Source organism: Pelophylax lessonae, assembly GCF_965119305.1.
Source record: "Pelophylax lessonae genome assembly, chromosome: 3".
In the NCBI taxonomy this organism is placed as follows: Eukaryota; Metazoa; Chordata; class Amphibia; order Anura; family Ranidae; genus Pelophylax; species Pelophylax lessonae.
The window spans coordinates 333,995,810-334,019,781 of NC_138770.1; positions in this window are offsets into that span (position 1 = coordinate 333,995,810).

The window sequence follows — 23,972 nt, forward strand, 5'->3', positions numbered from 1 at the left end:
TTTTGTTTTTTTTGCACTTAAAGGGACAGCTTCACATGTATGGTGTATGATCATTTTTGTGTGCATGCTGATATTAAGGATAAAATGCATTTGTCTCATGCAAAAGTATATACACTTTACATTTTTTACATACCCTATTGAAATACCATACTGTGGGTTACAGGAATCTGCTAGACTCTAAGTAAACATATAATCAGTGAAAGGAATGAATTCAGAGAGCACAGTTTATTACAGCATGTAAAACAAGCACGGTTTAGAAAGCGCAATTTATGTTCTCAAAAAATAGTTTACTCCAGTTTGTTACTGGCCCTTTTTTTTATTATTATTATTATTATCATTATACACATGGTGACTGAATTTAAAAATTATTGTGTTTTGCAAAAATCATCCCTTTGAAATTAGACAATTCTGAGTTTCTCATATATTGCCAAAGATTATGCCTTAGTAGAAAAATATACTTGACATACATAGATTCAAAAACTTTTCAAGTGCAAATTAGGTGAATTCACTTCTAGAATAATGACTAATGCCTCGTACTCACGCAGCGATTATTGGCCGACCGATCGGTCGACTTTTGTTCAGTGTTGTTGTGTTGGTTGAAATGTGCTCTAGACTTGCACTGGACTTTTGTTGGCCGACAGAAAATGACGTCACTACGTTCAACACACGTTCGACGCACGTCCGACGCTACAAAGGAGGAAGTGAGTTTTTGGCCGTGACCCTTCTGGGCATCTCGCTCTGATTTCGGTAGCATTTGTTTGGTTAACGACATTTCGCTATTTTCCGAGACATCATTCGAGAATTTATTATGGAGACCGAGGATTCGACTCTTGCTGTAGTTGGACTTGGAGTTATGGCTCTGAGGCGAGTTATGAGCAAGAGGAAGAAGAAGCGGACCTCCTGGACTAAAAATTGGTTGCTTAACCGTGATCAATTTTCCCACATGTCCTTGCTGAGGGAGCTCCAGGAAAATAATCCTGATGATTTCAGGAATTATTTGAGGATGACGGATCCCATCTTTCACCGTCTTCTTGCCCTGGTGTCCCCCTATATTATCAAGCAGGATATGTGTAAGCGGGTTGCAATTACTCCTGAGCAAAGGTTAATTGCAACTTTGAGATATCTTGCAACAGGGAGAAGCCTGCAGGATCTCAAGTTCACCACAGGCATTTTCCCCCAAGCTCTTGGAGTTATCATCCCTGAGACCTGCTCTGCTATCATCAAAGTCTTGCAGAAGGACTATATCAAGGTATGTTTTATTTTTTACATTACATTACATGTATTAGTCATCTCACCCGAATTATGCTGTTTTTGGATGTACATCAATTTACAGATGTCATTATATTGTAACTACCCTCTGTCCGCAAGCACATAGTAGTAAAGCTTTATATTATCTTAACCATTTGTAAAATGACCCAGTAACCACCCCAGCATTCTCTCCTATGTGTCCCTAAACGCATTGCCTGTTAACAGTATATTGAATCTGTGTCATTCTCTGACTTTCCCTGAACCAATTATTCCTTTGCAAATGTTTTAGTACCTAGTTTATGATTTATCTTAAATACATAAGTCCACCCATTCCAACCTATGATTGTGTATGTTTATGTAATGATGTAAAAACGTTCAGTGGCCACAAGCCCTTATTGATGTATAAATGCATAGTTTTACTTACCCACCCACCCACCCACGCTAAATGTAAATGTCAGCATATACCAAAGCTCTAGCTGGTGATTTACAACATTATCACATTAGGAATTGCAAAATACATGTATGTAGATGTTAGATCCCAAAATGCTAAAGATTGTCTTCCTGTTGTTTTTATCTTAAAGTTGCATAAGCATTTAACAGACAACTGTGTGTGTAATAATGTGATGTGCTCAAGCACTAATTGTATTTTCTTTTTTTCCCCACAGTTTCCTTCAAACGCAGAGCAATGGCTGGAGATTGCTGCTCAATTTCAGGAAAAGTGGAATTTTCCCAATTGTGGGGGTGCTATAGATGGGAAGCACGTCCGCATTGTCCCCCCTCCGAATTCCGGCTCATTTTTTTATAATTATAAAGGTTTTTTTAGTATAGTAATGCTAGCCATAGTTAATGCTAACTATGAGTTCCTGTTTTTGGATATTGGCAAAAATGGCCGCAATTCGGATGGGGGAGTTATTGAGCAGACGGAGTTCGCTCGTCGCCTTCATAACGGCACTCTGAACTTGGCATCCAGGGAGCAAACCTTTGAGGGGCTGAGCTTTGTGTTTGTGGCAGATGATGCTTTTGAACTTGGGGAGCATCTTATGAAGCCCTTCCCTCAAAGGAACTTCACCCCCAGGCAAAGGATCTTCAATTACCGGTTGTCCAGAGCTCGCAGAGTGGTGGAGAATGCCTTCGGGATAATGGCCAACCGTTTCCATATATTCCTGACTTCCATACACCTGGCACTCTACAAAATAGATCACGTGGTCCTGTGTTGCTGCATTTTACACAACTTTTTACGCAGGAATGCTGAGAACTATCTAACTTTGCAGCAACTGGATACTGACCCTGCCATGCCAGGGCCAAGTGGAGAGGCACAACCACATGAGAAAGTGGAGTCCATGACCTCAATGGAAGTCAGCTGTTCTGGATTGGCATCCCAAAGAGCCCGTGATATCCGTCAGCAATATCTAGAATATTTTGTGGGGAGAGGGGTTGTTTCGTGGCAGGAATTACTGCCAGACACAAGATAATTTTGAAAAATCGAATAATATTTCTGCAATAAAAAAAAATTGCAATGATTCTGTATTGTGTATTCTAATAATTTGGGCACACATCAAAAACAAAATTTTTTGGGTTCATTGTGTGTTATATATGTGTGACTTTAGAAGGGTTAATACATTCATCAGTGTGTTTATCTACTGTTGTCTCTCCCCAGCTGTTCAAATGCGATTATGGCCATGTGTGTTTTTTGTTTTCCAGTGGTGTAAATACAAGGGCCTTCTGCACCCCTTTTAATTTCTACAAACCCTCTCACATTGAGAAGTAGGTCACACCCAAGGTTCATCCAATGTCACCTTACATTGGTGGTCATTGGCCAGAAGGTGCCCATACTATATATTTATTCTAATACATTAGTGTACTAACAACTTACCTCCACCTGTTATGTTGTGTTCATTTAAAACATCCTTCTCACTGCCCACCAATGTAAGGAGATGTCAGTGTTATGTGAAACTTGCTTAGTGTTGAGATCGAAGTGTTAGATATAGGTAATGTAAAGTGAAATAGACAAACGAACCAGCAATACACTATATATTACACTGATCTCCCTACACTGATTGCTACTGCCCATCTCAATGCCATATAGAATCCTAGGAGTGCTAGTTCTTTAAATAGAACCTGTATTTTTGTAGACTGATTGCCACTCAGTTCACAGATATCATTGTGCATTCAGTGTACTAGTGAATATCACTTGTTAGATGTCCACTGGTCCTGAAGGCACAAACATTTTGGCCGGCTGATAATTATACACACAATCAAAACTGCTTTAATTAACATGCAAATATGTGAACAGGACAGCCATCATACATTTTGTGCTACTTTACCCAGCTTTAGACCTGCCCCCCCCACCAAAAGTCAAAGAAAGAATCGAGCACACATTGTTGAATGTAAAACATTTTTTATTAAAACACATTCACAGGGTTAGGGTTAGGGTTAGGGTGTTGTAAAGTGCTTCATATGCATAGGAGCCCTGTCTAAAACTGTAACAAACTTGGGTACACCTTTTACAGATGATGATGCATGTATTGGCCAAAAAATAGGCCATAAAATTTAAAACGAACATCGGGAAAAACAAAAAAATCCCAATAAAAACCAATAAAATATATAAAAAAAGAAGCTTAAAATTTGGCAAGCATGTCAACAAAGTCACGCATTTTTTTTTTTTAAGGCTGTAGCAGCCTCCTTCATTTTCTCAAGCTCAGAGCAGCATTGTAGAGCCTCAACTGTCATCCTGGCTATAGCGCAACTAGGAATAACATGACCTGTTAATAAAAAATCATATATTAAGTACATGCCAAGCAACTAGATGAGGTCATAATATCTAAACATTTGGGGTCAAGTTCATCTTAAACTAATGAAGAGTTAAAACCTACCCTGCTCTTCGGATCTTCTCCTCTCCGCTCTTCTGTTGTCTGCTCTTCTGCTCTTTTGCCCTAGGCTCTTCTTCTTCCTCCTGTCCTCCTCCGATGCTGTCCCCGATGATTATGCCGGTCTCCGGTCTCTGCAGCTTATTATATATCCATTAGGGGCGTGAAAGAATGACGTCATCGAGAGGTCACGCCCCTAATGGATATATATTAAGCTGCAGAGACCGGAGACCGGCATAATCATCGGGACAGCATTGGAGGAGGACAGGAGGAAGAAGAAGAGCCTAGGGCAAAAGAGCAGAAGAGCAGACAACAGAAGAGCAGAAGATTGGACAGCAGAAGAGCGGAGAGGAGAAGATCCGAAGAGCAGAGTGGAGAAGACCGGATGAAGATTTTTAATAAAATTTCATAAACGTCTCCTGTCGTTATTCACATACACTTCCTTTTATGGGGTGAATGGGTAGGGGTACTATATACCCCATACCCATTCACATAGGGAGGGGGGTCCGGGATCTGGGGGGCACCCCTTGTTAAAGGGGGCTTCCAGATTCCTATGAGCCCCCTGCCCGCAGACCCCCCCAACCACCGGCCAGGGTTGTGGGGATGAGGCCCTTGTCCTCATCAACATGGGTGCAGAGCCCCCCCTTCCCCAAAGCACCAACACCCCCCCCATGTTGAGGGCATGTGGCCTGGTGTGGTCCAGGGGGGGTGGGGCCGCTCGCTCGTCCCCTCCCCTTTCCTGGCCTGCCGGGCTGCATGCTTGGATAAGGGCCTGGTATGGATTTTGGGGGGACCACACGCCATTTTTTCGGTGTGGGGCTACCCTCAAATTCCATACCAGACGCAAAGGGCCTGCTTTGGAACCTGGGGGGGACCCCCACGCCGTTTTTTCCCATTTTGGTATGGAGTTCCCCCTCAAGATTCTCACAGCGCAAGAGGCCCCGCAAGTCGGATCATCCTGATCCGACTTGCGGTGCGACTTCCATTCAAATCAATAGGCTCCCATAGGGAACAATTGATTTTGAATGGAGGCTGAAAAAAACGCTGCTAAAAGCAATGTGGCCAAATGTGCAATAACGCAAATGGAAAAAACTACTGAAAGCACGTTTTTACAGCTGCTTTTTCCGGCGTCTGAACTAGCTTTGACGCACGTTTTTTCTAAAGCCCCGTGTGCATGGGGCCTAAAAACCTGCAAACATCGAAAACATATGTTTGGTCAAAAATGTGAATCAGGTGCGCCAATAAATTAAATCATGTGTCAAATATATAATCATATAGTGACAAATCTATACAAATGGAGAAAACTTTAGAAGATTTGACACTATATGATTATATAATTGTCACAAAATGTATACGTTTAGTGCACCTGATTCACATTATTTAACAAACAGGTAGTTCCTTTAAAGCATTACATCAAATACACCAAACGAGAAATACACTTGAAAATACATTAAAAAAATACTTACTTGGGCACAAAACTGGCTCCCCAACACTTGTTTCCTGATCGGGATAATTTGCAGAAGAGCTTGCAAGTCTGGTCGGAATGCTGGCAGGAGATCTTGCATCAGAAATTTCAACATCCGATCCGGCTGGAGGTGAGACATCCCATAGATCAAATGAGGGAATCTCTGCAATGTACATTTTTTTATGAAATACAACAATATAAGGTTAAACAATCATCGCAAATACACATATTTTTAGTATCCCACTACAAAAAAATCTGTGCCTACGAACCTTGCTGTTGCTGTGGTGGCTGCACACTTGTTGGCTCCACCATGCTGCACTCTGGACTACTGTCTTTATCTACATAATAATAAAAATGTGGCATGTAATAAAATTCACAGGAGGTAAATTTGATAGGACATGGTGCACTGCTTGACAGCTATTTTCTTCTAAAATATTCAGACATGTACATAGTTATCTCCTAAAAAGTTGGGACATTAATGTTTGACTAGCATAGGAAACAATTACCTTTTTGGGAATGTGTGACAGCATCTGGGCCCATGTCCTCTGGTTCTTCATCCAATGTGGATGGAGGTGACACAGTCGCTGCACCTCTCCTCCTCTTTTCCAATTCTTTTTGTTTTAATTTTCCTTTACAAAAAGAATATGGGAATAATATGATTTTTTGGATAGAAAATTTGTTGCATTAAAGAAAATTTGTTGCAATCAAATGCATATATAGTTTACAGTGGATTCCTGTCTTTTAATGTAATATATAAATAAATCATCAATAGATCTATCAAATCAAGACATGACCAATAAAATAAAAAAATGGAAAGTTTTCATATACATTATAATCTATACATTTCTATACAACATACACCAAATCGACCCAAAACATATTGCTTGATAAACTAAAAAAACTTACTTTTTTTAAGAATATGATATATGTGACCAAGCTGTTCTTGCTCCCGATGCTTCAAATCAGACCATCTTTTTCGTATTTGGTCTTTTGAACGCTCAACACCATAAATTGTATTTAAACATGCTACCACCTTGTCTAGAATCCTGTCTTTTCTGGAGTTGGGCCTTTCATAGTTATCCAGCCTGCCATCATAGTCATGTTTCTCCAGTATGGCAACCATCTCCACCATGTCACCCTTGCTCACAGGTGTTGCTTTTGTTTTTTGTTTTTTTGGCCCAACCACTTCGGCCTTCACTTGTTGAACTCTGAGATTCTGCCATCTCCGCAACGATTATTCCGCCGATTCACATGTGTGTGTGTCGCATGCAGCCTAATATTCGGCACGTACACGCCCCTGCGTCAACGCGCCACTGGAGGCGGAGTTGACGCATGCTCTGTCTTAAAAGGACGCCAGATCTTTCGGTCGACGATCCGCTATCGGACAAATTGTTTGGAGGAGCACGATCAATCGGCGAACCAAAATTCTTCTGCGCAAACAAAGGTACGACTTTAGATTCAAAAGCGGGTGTTTTTGGCCCTATACAGCTTATATTGAGCCTATCTTTATTATGTGACAAAATACATGCTCTTTTACTATGTTTTGTGTTGTGTTGTGTCTTGCAGGCATATACTGTACATCAGCATCATGGTGGATAAATTCACCACTCCAGAATTTTTACAAAGTTTTATAGATGAATACAGGAAACTGCCCTGTTTATGGAAGGTTAAAAGCAAAGAATATTCGAATAGACAAAAAAAAAAAAACAATGCCTATTTGAAATTACTGGACATGTGTAAAACAATTTACCCAAAGGCCGACATCAACTATGTCAAATAAAAAATTGCCAACATCCGCACAGCTTATAAAAGGGAGATAAATAAAATAAAAACAACTGAGAAGTCTGGAGCTGCTGCCGAGGGGATCTATGTACCCAGGCTATGGTACTTATAGAGTCTGCGGTTCCTGACAGAACATGAGGAATCCAGGCCATCCCTCTCCACGCTCCCTTCCACATCGGCAGAGGCCTCATGTGATGCCAGCCAGGAGGAAGATATCCTGGAGCCAAACTTGTCACAGGTATAGCATTTCACAATATATTGTCTGCAATAAACATAATGATGGAAAAAAATAATTCGCAAGACAATATTTGACCCTTTATGTAAAGACTGCTACAACAACAAATACAACAAACATGACTTTTTATATACACTATAACATTCTAATAAATTGTTCATTTCATCAACAGGAAAGTGTCACTGTGGAGGAGGCAGGTGTCAGCCAGGAGGCTGTGGAGGCATCTGGATCCACCCAACAAAACGGCGCCAGAAGGTAAAAAATGTGGACCAGATAACAACTGAGTTTCTCAGCCAGGCCTCCATAGCCCTGAAGAGAAATCCGGACGAGCAGGAAGCATTTGGCCTTCTGACGGCAAATAAGCTGAGAAAATTTACGGTGCCGCAGCGCCAAAGGGCAGAGCTCCTGATCATGCAGGTGCTGCATAGAGCAGAATTGGAGGAACTAGAGGAACACACCCACCTCTCCAATTCACACCCATCCACTCCACCTCCACCACAGCAACCCCAGCCACCACCTCCACCACAGCCACAACTGCCACATGGCAGTCAGTGGCAATATTGCCCTCCTGATCCCCACATCCCCTCATGGCCCCATGATTACCGGTATACTCAATTGTAATTGCCCCTTATTTCGAACGTGTTATTTGTGTTACCCCATTTTATTTATTTATAGTTTATATGAGGCGGAAATGTCTTTTTTTATTTTAATAGTTTAAATACGGAGAGTATTTATATATTTATGTTGGATTTTCTTCTTTTATAAAATAAATATGATGATAAAAAAACGACTTGCCTATCTTTATTTTTTTAAATGTAGAATATTGGGAGTAAGCAGCAATATATGTTTTATACATTAATTCCAAAATGAATAAAGGGACACATCAATAGTTAGATCTTTGCAGTCAAAATACAAAGAGAATGGTGAAGAGTTTAAAATATTTAATTTGAAAAATACATGCACCATATAGAATAGCCAAATCATTATCATCATCATAACAGAACACATGCCTTTTTAATTGTAAAGTATTGAATTATGAGCAGCATCTTCCTTCTTCTCACATTAACCAAGATGAGCATGTGCTCCGCATTTCATATATTTTTTGGACTGCCGCGAGACGAAAGTTTTTTCTTGATAAAATGGCTAGTTTTCTTGAGAATATTCTTCCGGGTCGTTATTTGGTTCCTATCATGCGTGTTCCGATTAGTAGATTTTTGTCTGCCGAAATCTGTACTGACTGACGGAAAATCGGCCGTTGTGTTGACGGCCAACAAAAATTTTATAGCCGGCACACCAGATTTTATTCGGCCGAAAAGTCGGAGTCGGTTGTCGAAAGCATCGTACTAACAAGCCTAGATCGGCCGATCGGACGTTGGCCGAAAATTCACGGCCAACTATCGATGCGTGTGTACGAGGCATTAGTCCTAGATATCTGCTCCTCTATCTAGCTGACTTTTTTTTACTGACTGACAGATTGTGGAATCTCCCAACAGAGATTAAACCTGGGACTTTATATCACATGGTCACATACTCTGGAACTGCAGCATATGAAACGGGGAAACAGAAACTGGCCTTCATTAGTCCCATCACTGAATCAAATTATAGTACCAAATAACCAAACTTGAGTTATTAAGATATTGCCCTATATTTGGTTAGATCCCATTATGATCATGTATGTACTTTATTATCTTAGTTGATCATTGCCTTTTTTTATTTATTACAAATTATTATGTTGTTCCTTATACTGGTTCAATACCAGCAGTACTTATCATCAATTCAGTGCAACACACACCCGCAACAAATGTTAAAGTATAAAAGTACAGTAAATGAACCGGGGTTAAAGTAAAACTATAGGTAAATGTTTTGTTTTACTTTGGATAGAGTAAGATTTTGTTTAGCTGTGTTGCCAGTGTAGATTTATTGTCTTCAGAAATTCAAGCTAAAAACCAGGTTGTAACCAAAAAATATTCTCTAAACTGCAAGCAATAAATGCTTCCTATATCTAGAGGAACTGAAATAAGGAGAAATACGTTTTTCTGTCCTTGTGCAGACTACCTCTACTTGTGCATCTGGGTCACTGCAGACTCCTTTCTACGCCACTCAAAGCCACGGCCGCCTGCTAGTGCTTTCACATATAATAAGGTTGGCTGGAAGTTCAACATGGCACCTCATGGCAAAGATCTCTCTAAGGATCTGAAAAAAAGAATTGTTGCTCTACATAAAGATGGCCTAGGCTTTAAGATGGATGCCAAGACCCTGAAACTGAGCTGCAGCACAGTGCCAAGACCATATAGCAGTTTAACAGGACAGGTTCCATTCAGAACAGGCCTCGTCATGGTTGGCCAAAGGAGTTGAGTGCACGCGCTCAACATTATATCCAGAGGTTGTCTTTGAGAAATAGACATATGAGTGCTACCAGCATTGCTGCAGAGGTTGAATGGGCGGGGGGTCAGCTGTCAGTGGTCAGACCATACACCGCACAGTGCATCAAATTAGTCTGCATGTCTGTCATCCCAAAAGGAAGCCTCTTCTAAAGATGAGACCAAGATAAACATATTATGTTCAGATGGTGTAAAGCGTGTGTGACAGCAACCAGGTGAGGAGTACAAAGACAAGTGTGACTTGCCTACAGTCAGGCTAGGTGTTGGGAGTGTCATGGCCTGGGGCTGCATGAGTGCTGCCGTAACTGGGAAGCTACAGTTCATTGAGGGAACCATGCATGCCAACATGTACTGTGACATACTGAAGCAGAGCATGATCCACTCCCTTCGGAGACTGGGTCGCAAGGCAATATTCCAACATGATAATGACCCCAAACACACCTCCAAAATGACCACTGCCTTGCTAAAGAAGCTGAGGGTAAAGGGGATGGACTGGCCAAGCATGTCTCAAGACCTAGAACTTATTGAGCATCTGTAGGGCATCCTCGAATGGAGGGTGGAGGAGCGCAAGGTCTCTAACACCCACCATCTTCGTGAAGGTGTCATGGAGGAGTGGAAGAGGACTCTGGTGGCACTGGCAACCTGTGAAACTCTGGTGAACTCCATGCCCAAAAGGGTTAAGGCAGTGCTGGAAAATAATGGTGACCACATAAAATATTGACATTTTGGGCCCAATGTGGACATTTTAACTTAGGGGTGTACTCACTTTTTTTGTAAGTGGTTTAGACATTAATGGCTGTGTGTTGAGTTATTTTGAGGGGACAGCAAATTTACACTGTTATACAAGCTGTACACTCACTATTTTACATTGTAGCAAAGTCTCATTTCTTCAGTGTTGACACATTAAAATATATAATAAAATATTTACAAAAAGTATCTCACTTTTTTGAGATACTGTAGATGATGATGCTAGTAAACTGCCCATAGGCTAAAGTTCTGGGGGCAAGAGGAAAGTGGTGTAGCCTGCTTTAACAGAAAATCGGGTAAAGCCTCTTCTTCCAGCCCCTAGAAATAATGACCTTCTAAACCTTGCAGTGCAAGAGGACCCCAATGCAAAGGTATATTTTTGTCCGAGCCAGGAGTTCAGCTTTCCCATAGCCCAGCCACTCTAAAATTAACCTGGTATGCCTGCAAAAAAAAAAAAAAAAAATGGTAATAGAGTAATTTTGTGCAGGAGCACCAACAAATATGTATTCAAGTAAAATATTTTTTTTCTGACTCCAAGACCAACTCTTTCAGCACTTTTTTGCTGTGGCAATGGAAAGGCTTAGAATATACACTGAGATCTAATATGCTGAATAACTGGAGAGCTTTAAAAGACAAGGTAGTTAGCTGAAAAATTAACTTCATAAGGACCGCCCCTCGTAAATATACTGTGGCAGGGCAGCCCGGCTGCCCAAAATCACGTACGTACAATAGCTGTACGTGATATTCTTTCGCAGCTCTGGGGTGCGTGCCACCGGAGCCCCGCTCCCACTGTGATTGGACACAGCGGGAGCCAATCAACAAGTTCGGCGATCAATCATAGAGAGGCAAAATGGCGGTCTGCCTTGTTTACATAGCTCTGGCCAGAGAAGAAAATGCCAAGCAGAAACATGGATCTCTGCTTTCCTTTAGTCAAAACACTCCCCCTACAGTTAGAAAGCACTTATAGGGAACACATTTAACCCTTCAATTGCCCCTGGTGTTAACCCCTTCCCTGCCAGTGTCATTTATACAGCGAAAGTGCATTTTTTAAGCACTGATCACTGTATTGGTGTCACTGGTCCCCAAAAAAGTGTCACTTAGTGTCAGATTTGTCTGCTGCAATGTCGCAGTCCAGCTAATTGCTGATCATTGCCAATACTAATAAAAAATATTAAAAAAATAAAAAATCACTAAATCTATCCCATAGTTTGTATACGTTATAACCTTTGCACAAACCAATCAATGTACGCTTATTGGGATTTTTTTTTTGCAAAAAATACGTAGCAGAATACATATTGGCCTAAATTTATGAAGAAATTTCATTTTTTTTACATTTTTTATTTGGATGTGTTTTATAGCAGAAAGTAAAATATATTGTTTTGTTTGTTTTTTTTTCAAAACTGTCAGCCTTTTTTTTTTTTTGTTTATAGCGCAAAAAATAAAAATTGCAGAGGTGATCAAATACCATGAAAAGAAAACTCTATTTCTCAGGAAAAAAAGGACATAATTTTTTTTTGATACAGTGTCACACCACCACGCAATTATCAGCATATAGCTGGCGATAGCCAGTACGGCATTGCAGTGCCGTATCGCAAAAAATGGCCTGGTCAAGAAGGGGGTAAAACCTTCTGGAGTTGACGTGGTTAAGGTTAAATTAAGGTTAAAGGTGAATTCCTTGTATTTCTGGCCTTGATCATTTATGATAGCGTACTGACTATGTAACTGCTGTCTGTCATTGATTGTAGTTATACTTTATGTTTAGATCATTCAAAGCTTTTGTCACAGTTGCCACAGAGAAAGGTCGCCAGGGGACCCTATCAAATTTTTGCTATGAGGGCCCATGATCTGCAGTTATGCTGATAATAACACGTCCACTGTTTAAAAAAGCTGTCCCATTCTTATTAGGAAAAAGAAAAATACTTCCACTTAAGTGCTAAGTCTGAAGAATGATGACTTTCTCCATTCAGCCATTTCACTGCTGTGTAAAGAGTGCTCCAGTGGGATTCCCAGGCTGAAGATCACTACATGACACAGCGTACATGCGTACACAACACTAAAACAGATGAGTGCTAAAGCTGCAAGCGGGCCATTTGTTGGATATAGATGAGAGCAGAAACATCTTTATATACTTTTATTGGTCAACAATGGTTCCAAGCTGCCCATCAATATGCATCTACAGAAGTAGCACACATACAGCTATGCACATTTCCATGTGTCTTCATGTGAGTTGTGATTGTGATGGGTCACATTAATTTGTCTATAAATTATGCACGTTTTGCAACGTGCCTGGTGAAAACAAGCCCATAAAAACAGCATAAACAATTTGGTGGCCAGGTTCGTGAGAACGTTAGACAGTTTTGCCTTTATTTTCATTACAAGGAAGTTGGAAATGTAGACATTATTGTTAATATTATTATTATTATTATTATTATTATTAGTATTATTATAATTTTTAATATTTTTACTAATATTATTAAGACAGCATATATGATTATATAATGGAATATATATTTGTAACAAATACTGCAAAATATTCCTTTTTAGAGCTAGTCTGTGTAATATGTTAAATGCTTTCTACAAGCCATAAATATTATTCATTGTCTCATCTATGAGAAACATCTGCTTTGCCGCTAATCATGAACATTGAATATATCAATATCCAGTTGTGCCGATAGCCAGCGTTTTTATTTTGTCGTAGATTTTATGGCCAGATGCTTTTAATAAATCACAGTTTATAAACGGAAAGGCATAGAATGGGTTCAGGCATTAACACAAACCATGTGAACTTATCACATCAAATTATAGAGATAGGTCTTGACAGGAAAGGCTGTTTGATCTGTCGACACTCCAGAAAGAGAAATATTTTAAGACTTGAACCAAGTATATTTAGGCCTTTGGAGTTATTAAGTATTTTGTTCTATGAAAATTATTATTTCGAAAAAACATGTATAATATAAATATAAAGTTACTGTGCTAAAAATATTGTTTTTGGAGTGTAATACAATGTGTAAAATAACATGCTGTGTTATGTTAAAAGAGCACTCAGGGCAAAAGTAAAAAGTTCTATTTGGTTTACATATATGTTGCATTTGTTGAGAAGTTTACTTTAAATATGTCCGTATGCTTTTATCTTAATCATTTATTATAGTAAAAACCCATCCTCCCCTGCACACAGATGATTTTTTTAAAATTTAAGAAATATAAAAACTTGCATACATGTATTTAAATAACATGGGTTTAACCACTTGCCGATCGCTCACATTGAGCCTACTGCGGCAAAGTGGTTCGTTATCGTCCAGCGACGTAAACATACGTCGCTGGACTCCTCCCCCTCGGCTCGCTCCCGCTGTATTCAGACATAGCGGGAGTCGGGCCAGGGGAGGAAAGGCAGTGATCACCGCCACTCTTCTCCGATCGTCGGGGATCGAGTGTGGAGATCCGCCCACTTGTGTAAACAAAGCGGGCGGATCTCCTAAGTGACAGGAAGGGACAGATTACAGGATTCCGCATAGCTGGACCTGCGATCTGTCCTTGTGTCACTCAGTCACCTCTCCCCACACACGTCAGTAAGCACCAGGCATACATTAACCCCTCCCTCTCCAATAAAATTAACCCCTTCCCTGCCAGTGTCATTTTTACAGTAACAGTGCATATTTATAGCACTGATTACTGTAGTAATGTCACTGGTACCCCCAAAAGTGTCAAAAATGTCAGTCAAGGGTCCGATCTGTCCGCCGCAATGTCGCAGTCCCGCAAAAAAAATCGCAGATCGCCGCCAGATCACCGCCATTACTAGTTAAAAAAAAAAACAATAAAAATGACATAAATTTCCCATAGTTAGTAGCTGTGATAACTTTTGCGCAAACCAATCAAAATACGCTTATTGCGATTTTTTTTTTACCAAAAATATGTAGAAGAAAACAAATTGGCCTAAAATGTTTAAAAAATTTTGATTTTTACATTTTTTGGGGGGGAATTTCATATAAAAAAATGTGAAAAATATTGTTATTTTTTCAAAAGTGTCGCTCTTTTTTTGTTTATAGCGCAAAAATTAAAAATTGCACAGGTGATCAAATACCACCAAAAGAAAGCTCGTTAAAATAACGCAGTGCCGAATCGCAAAATATGGCCTGGTCAGGAATGGGGTAAAATCTTCCGGTCTTAAAGCGGTTAAAAATACACTCATTGAGAATTTTTTTTTTAAAGACATGTAGCTAAATACATTTTGGCCTAAATATATGACAAAAATTGAATATAATGGATATTTTTTAACTTTCAAAGTAGAAAAATATTGTTATTTTTTCAAAATTGTAGCTTTTTTTTTATTAATATCGCAAAAAATGAAATGTGCAGAGGTGATCAAATACCACCAAAAGAAAGCTCTGTTTTTGGGGAAAAAAAGGACATAAATTTTGTTTGGGTACGGCGTTGCATGACCGCGCAATTGTCAGTTAAATTTGCACAGTGCCAAGTTGCAAAAAGTGGCCTGGACGTAAAGCAGGAAAATCCTCCGGTGGTTAAGTGGTTAATGAAATCCTAATGTAAAATCTGTGAGGTTCGGTTATACAAAGTACATCTAACGCTACTCCCTCAGGAGCCGCTGGTGATGATGGGTCTTTTGTTCTGACACGACTCCCTGAACTGCTCAGTCCCCACCGACACGCCAGGTTATAGATTAGAGGCAGCTCACACCTGTGTAACTTACGCATTAGTATGCTACCAACCGATAATAGTGCATAGAAATAGGCCACAAAAAATTGATATTGAGCCCACATGGTATAGCTTAATTACAATGCCAATTTGTTGCCTTCAGTTCCACAGACATGGAAAGCTGACCTGTTATTTGTAGCTGATCTGTCACCTGTAGTTCCACTGAGAGTGCCAGTACAATGAGAGAGGGGATGCATGTGAATTTTCCACCACAGGTATGCAAATGCTGCAGCATTCAATCACAAATCCAGTGGCCCCCTCATTCATTGAAAATCTTTCCCAAACCTCAAGGCAATTCAGTGTAGGGGGGGGGGGGGGGGACAGTGCCTCCTTAGGAAGGAATCTGGGTTATGGTCTAGCATAGAAGCAGTGAAAGGTCTTGTGGAAGGAAAGAGGTTAGATGCTGCTCTTCCACTCAGTGCACCCCCACTGTCACACTATGCTCCCACACGGTCCACCCACACTATCCACATTGTGTACCCACACTGTCCTCACTGTCCACCCACACTATCCACATTGTGCACCCACACTATCCTTACTGTCCACCCACACTATCCACATTGTGTACCCACACTGTCCTCACTGTCCACCCACACTATCCACATTGTGTACCCACACGGTCATCACTGTCCACCCACACTATCCACATTGTGTACCCACACTGTCCTCACTGTCCACCCACACTATCCACATTGTGTACCCACACTGTCCTCACTGTCCACCCACACTATCCACATTGTGCACCCACACTGTCCTCACTGTCCACCCACACTATCCACATTGTGTACCCACACGGTCCTCACTGTCCACCCACACTATCCACATTGTGTACCCACACTGTCCTCACTGTCCACCCACACTGTCCACATTGTGCACCCACACGGTCCTCACTGTCCACCCACACTATCCACATTGTGTACCCACACTGTCCACATTGTGTATCCACACTGTCCACATTGTGTACCCACACTGTCCACCCACACTATCCACATTGTGTACCCACACTGTCCACATTGTGTACCCACACTGTCCTCACTGTCCACCCACACTATCCACATTGTGTACCCACACGGTCCTCACTGTCCACCCACACTATCCACATTGTGTACCCACACTGTCCTCACTGTCCACCCACACTATCCACATTGTGTACCCACACGGTCCTCACTGTCCACCCACACTATCCACATTGTGTACCCACACTGTCCTCACTGTCCACCCACACTATCCACATTGTGTACCCACACTGTCCTCACTGTCCACCCACACTATCCACATTGTGTACCCACACGGTCCTCACTGTCCACCCACACTATCCACATTGTGTACCCACACTGTCCTCACTGTCCACCCACACTATCCACATTGTGTACCCACAATGTCCACATTGTGTACCCACACTGTCCTCACTGTCCACCCACACTGTCCACATTGTGCACCCACACGGTCCTCACTGTCCACCCACACTATCCACATTGTGTACCCACACTGTCCACATTGTGTATCCACACTTTCCACATTGTGTACCCACACTGTCCTCACTGTCCACCCACACTATCCACATTGTGTACCCACACTGTCCACATTGTGTACCCACACTGTCCTCACTGTCCACCCACACTATCCACATTGTGTACCCACACGGTCCTCACTGTCCACCCACACTATCCACATTGTGTACCCACACTGTCCTCACTGTCCACCCACACTATCCACATTGTGTACCCACACGGTCCTCACTGTCCACCCACACTATCCACATTGTGTACCCACACTGTCCTCACTGTCCACCCACACTATCCACATTGTGTACCCACACGGTCCTCACTGTCCACCCACACTATCCACATTGTGTACCCACACTGTCCTCACTGTCCACCCACACTATCCACATTGTGTACCCACAATGTCCACATTGTGTACCCACACTGTCCTCACTGTCCACCCACACTGTCCACATTGTGCACCCACACGGTCCTCACTGTCCACCCACACTATCCACATTGTGTACCCACACTGTCCACATTGTGTATCCACACTGTCCACATTGTGTACCCACACTGTCCTCACTGTCCACCCACACTATCCACATTGTGTACCCACACTGTCCACATTGTGTACCCACACTGTCCTCACTGTCCACCCACACTATCCACATTGTGTACCCACACGGTCCTCACTGTCCACCCACACTATCCACATTGTGTACCCACACTGTCCTCACTGTCCACCCACACTATCCACATTGTGTACCCACAATGTCCACATTGTGTACCCACACTGTCCTCACTGTCCACCCACACTGTCCACATTGTGCACCCACACGGTCCTCACTGTCCACCCACACTATCCACATTGTGCACCCACACTGTCCTCACTGTCCACCCACACTATCCACATTGTGTACCCACACGGTCCTCACTGTCCACCCACTCTATCCACATTGTGTACCCACACTGTCCACATTGTGTATCCACACTGTCCACATTGTGTACCCACACTGTCCTCACTGTCCACCCACACTATCCACATTGTGTACCCACACTGTCCACATTGTGTACCCACACTGTCCTCACTGTCCACCCACACTATCCACATTGTGTACCCACACGGTCCTCACTGTCCACCCACACTATCCACATTGTGTACCCACACTGTCCTCACTGTCCACCCACACTATCCACATTGTGTACCCACACGGTCCTCACTGTCCACCCACACTATCCACATTGTGTACCCACACTGTCCTCACTGTCCACCCACACTATCCACATTGTGTACCCACACGGTCCTCACTGTCCACCCACACTATCCACATTGTGTACCCACACTGTCCTCACTGTCCACCCACACTATCCACATTGTGTACCCACAATGTCCACATTGTGTACCCACACTGTCCTCACTGTCCACCCACACTGTCCACATTGTGCACCCACACGGTCCTCACTGTCCACCCACACTATCCACATTGTGTACCCACACTGTCCACATTGTGTATCCACACTTTCCACATTGTGTACCCACACTGTCCTCACTGTCCACCCACACTATCCACATTGTGTACCCACACTGTCCACATTGTGTACCCACACTGTCCTCACTGTCCACCCACACTATCCACATTGTGTACCCACACGGTCCTCACTGTCCACCCACACTATCCACATTGTGTACCCACACTGTCCTCACTGTCCACCCACACTATCCACATTGTGTACCCACACGGTCCTCACTGTCCACCCACACTATCCACATTGTGTACCCACACTGTCCTCACTGTCCACCCACACTATCCACATTGTGTACCCACACGGTCCTCACTGTCCGCCCACACTATCCACATTGTGTACCCACACTGTCCTCACTGTCCACCCACACTATCCACATTGTGTACCCACAATGTCCACATTGTGTACCCACACTGTCCTCACTGTCCACCCACACTATCCACATTGTGTACCCACACTGTCCTCACTGTCCACCCACACTATCCACATTGTGTACCCACACGGTCCTCACTGTCCACTCACACTGTCCACATTGTGTACCCACACTGTCCTCACTGTCCACCCACACTGTCCACATTGTGCACCCACACGGTCCTCACTGTCCACCCACACTATCCACATTGTGTACCCACACGGTCCTCACTGTCCACCCACACTATCCACATTGTGCACCCACACTGTCCTCACTGTCCACCCACACTATCCACATTGTGTACCCACACGGTCCTCACTGTCCACCCACTCTATCCACATTGTGTACCCACACTGTCCACATTGTGTATCCACACTGTCCACATTGTGTACCCACACTGTCCTCACTGTCCACCCACACTATCCACATTGTGTACCCACACTGTCCACATTGTGTACCCACACTGTCCTCACTGTCCACCCACACTATCCACATTGTGTACCCACACGGTCCTCACTGTCCACCCACACTATCCACATTGTGTACCCACACTGTCCTCACTGTCCACCCACACTATCCACATTGTGTACCCACACGGTCCTCACTGTCCACCCACACTATCCACATTGTGTACCCACACTGTCCTCACTGTCCACCCACACTATCCACATTGTGTACCCACACGGTCCTCACTGTCCACCCACACTATCCACATTGTGTACCCACACTGTCCTCACTGTCCACCCACACTATCCACATTGTGTACCCACAATGTCCACATTGTGTACCCACACTGTCCTCACTGTCCACCCACACTGTCCACATTGTGCACCCACACGGTCCTCACTGTCCACCCACACTATCCACATTGTGTACCCACACTGTCCACATTGTGTATCCACACTTTCCACATTGTGTACCCACACTGTCCTCACTGTCCACCCACACTATCCACATTGTGTACCCACACTGTCCACATTGTGTACCCACACTGTCCTCACTGTCCACCCACACTATCCACATTGTGTACCCACACGGTCCTCACTGTCCACCCACACTATCCACATTGTGTACCCACACTGTCCTCACTGTCCACCCACACTATCCACATTGTGTACCCACACGGTCCTCACTGTCCACCCACACTATCCACATTGTGTACCCACACTGTCCTCACTGTCCACCCACACTATCCACATTGTGTACCCACACGGTCCTCACTGTCCGCCCACACTATCCACATTGTGTACCCACACTGTCCTCACTGTCCACCCACACTATCCACATTGTGTACCCACAATGTCCACATTGTGTACCCACACTGTCCTCACTGTCCACCCACACTATCCACATTGTGTACCCACACTGTCCTCACTGTCCACCCACACTATCCACATTGTGTACCCACACGGTCCTCACTGTCCACCCACACTATCCACATTGTGTACCCACACTGTCCTCACTGTCCACCCACACTATCCACATTGTGTACCCACACGGTCCTCACTGTCCACCCACACTATCCACATTGTGTACCCACACTGTCCTCACTGTCCACCCACACTATCCACATTGTGTACCCACAATGTCCACATTGTGTACCCACACTGTCCTCACTGTCCACCCACACTGTCCACATTGTGCACCCACACGGTCCTCACTGTCCACCCACACTATCCACATTGTGTACCCACACTGTCCACATTGTGTATCCACACTGTCCACATTGTGTACCCACACTGTCCTCACTGTCCACCCACACTATCCACATTGTGTACCCACACTGTCCACATTGTGTACCCACACTGTCCTCACTGTCCACCCACACTATCCACATTGTGTACCCACACGGTCCTCACTGTCCACCCACACTATCCACATTGTGTACCCACACTGTCCTCACTGTCCACCCACACTATCCACATTGTGTACCCACAATGTCCACATTGTGTACCCACACTGTCCTCACTGTCCACCCACACTGTCCACATTGTGCACCCACACGGTCCTCACTGTCCACCCACACTATCCACATTGTGTACCCACACTGTCCACATTGTGTATCCACACTGTCCACATTGTGTACCCACACTGTCCTCACTGTCCACCCACACTATCCACATTGTGTACCCACACTGTCCACATTGTGTACCCACACTGTCCTCACTGTCCACCCACACTATCCACATTGTGCACTCACACTGTCCACATTGTGTACCCACACTGTCCTCACTGTCCACCCACACTGTCCACATTGTGCACCCACACGGTCCTCACTGTCCACCCACACTATCCACATTGTGTACCCACACGGTCCTCACTGTCCACCCACACTATCCACATTGTGCACCCACACTGTCCTCACTGTCCACCCACACTATCCACATTGTGTACCCACACGGTCCTCACTGTCCACCCACTCTATCCACATTGTGTACCCACACTGTCCACATTGTGTATCCACACTGTCCACATTGTGTACCCACACTGTCCACATTGTGTACCCACACTGTCCTCACTGTCCACCCACACTATCCACATTGTGTACCCACACGGTCCTCACTGTCCACCCACACTATCCACATTGTGTACCCACACGGTCCTCACTGTCCACCCACACTATCCACATTGTGTACCCACACGGTCCTCACTGTCCACCCACACTATCCACATTGTGTACCCACACTGTCCTCACTGTCCACCCACACTATCCACATTGTGTACCCACACGGTCCTCACTGTCCACCCACACTATCCACATTGTGTACCCACACTGTCCTCACTGTCCACCCACACTATCCACATTGTGTACCCACAATGTCCACATTGTGTACCCACACTGTCCTCACTGTCCACCCACACTGTCCACATTGTGCACCCACACGGTCCTCACTGTCCACCCACACTATCCACATTGTGTACCCACACTGTCCACATTGTGTATCCACACTTTCCACATTGTGTACCCACACTGTCCTCACTGTCCACCCACACTATCCACATTGTGTACCCACACTGTCCACATTGTGTACCCACACTGTCCTCACTGTCCACCCACACTATCCACATTGTGTACCCACACGGTCCTCACTGTCCACCCACACTATCCACATTGTGTACCCACACTGTCCTCACTGTCCACCCACACTATCCACATTGTGTACCCACACTGTCCTCACTGTCCACCCACACTATCCACATTGTGTACCCACACGGTCCTCACTGTCCACCCACACTATCCACATTGTGTACCCACACTGTCCTCACTGTCCACCCACACTATCCACATTGTGTACCCACAATGTCCACATTGTGTACCCACACTGTCCTCACTGTCCACCCACACTGTCCACATTGTGCACCCACACGGTCCTCACTGTCCACCCACACTATCCACATTGTGTACCCACACTGTCCACATTGTGTATCCACACTGTCCACATTGTGTACCCACACTGTCCTCACTGTCCACCCACACTATCCACATTGTGTACCCACACTGTCCACATTGTGTACCCACACTGTCCTCACTGTCCACCCACACTATCCACATTGTGTACCCACACGGTCCTCACTGTCCACCCACACTATCCACATTGTGTACCCACACTGTCCTCACTGTCCACCCACACTATCCACATTGTGTACCCACAATGTCCACATTGTGTACCCACACTGTCCTCACTGTCCACCCACACTGTCCACATTGTGCACCCACACGGTCCTCACTGTCCACCCACACTATCCACATTGTGTACCCACACTGTCCACATTGTGTATCCACACTGTCCACATTGTGTACCCACACTGTCCTCACTGTCCACCCACACTATCCACATTGTGTACCCACACTGTCCTCACTGTCCACCCACACTATCCACATTGTGCACTCACACTGTCCACATTGTGTACCCACACTGTCCTCACTGTCCACCCACACTGTCCACATTGTGCACCCACACGGTCCTCACTGTCCACCCACACTATCCACATTGTGTACCCACACGGTCCTCACTGTCCACCCACACTATCCACATTGTGCACCCACACTGTCCTCACTGTCCACCCACACTATATCCACATTGTGTACCCACACGGTCCTCACTGTCCACCCACTCTATCCACATTGTGTACCCACACTGTCCTCACTGTCCACCCACACTATCCACATTGTGTACCCACACTGTCCACATTGTGTACCCACACTGTCCTCACTGTCCACCCACACTATCCACATTGTGCACCCACACTGTCCACATTGTGTACCCACACTGTCCTCACTGTCCACCCACACTGTCCACATTGTGCACCCACACAGTCCTCACTGTCCACCCACACTATCCACATTGTGTACCCACACGGTCCTCACTGTCCACCCACACTATCCACATTGTGCACCCACACTGTCCTCACTGTCCACCCACACTATCCACATTGTGCACCCACACTGTCCTCACTGTCCACCCACACTATCCACATTGTGCACCCACACTGTCCTCACTGTCCACCCACACTGTCCACATTGTGCACCCACACGGTCCTCACTGTCCACCCACACTATCCACATTGTGCACCCACACTGTCCTCACTGTCCACCCACACTATCCACATTGTGCACCCACACTGTCCTCACTGTCCACCTACACTATCCAAATTGTGCACCCACACGGTCCTCACTGTCCACCCACACTGTCCACATTGTGCACCCACACTGTCCTCACTGTCCACCCACACTATCCACATTGTGCACCCACACTGTCCACATTGTGTACCCACACTGTCCTCACTGTCCACCCACACTGTCCACATTGTGCACCCACACAGTCCTCACTGTCCACCCACACTATCCACATTGTGTACCCACACGGTCCTCACTGTCCACCCACACTATCCACATTGTGCACCCACACTGTCCTCACTGTCCACCCACACTATCCACATTGTGCACCCACACTGTCCTCACTGTCCACCCACACTATCCACATTGTGCACCCACACTGTCCACATTGTGTACCCACACTGTCCTCACTGTCCACCCACACTGTCCACATTGTGCACCCACACGGTCCTCACTGTCCACCCACACTATCCGCATTGTGCACCCACACTGTCCT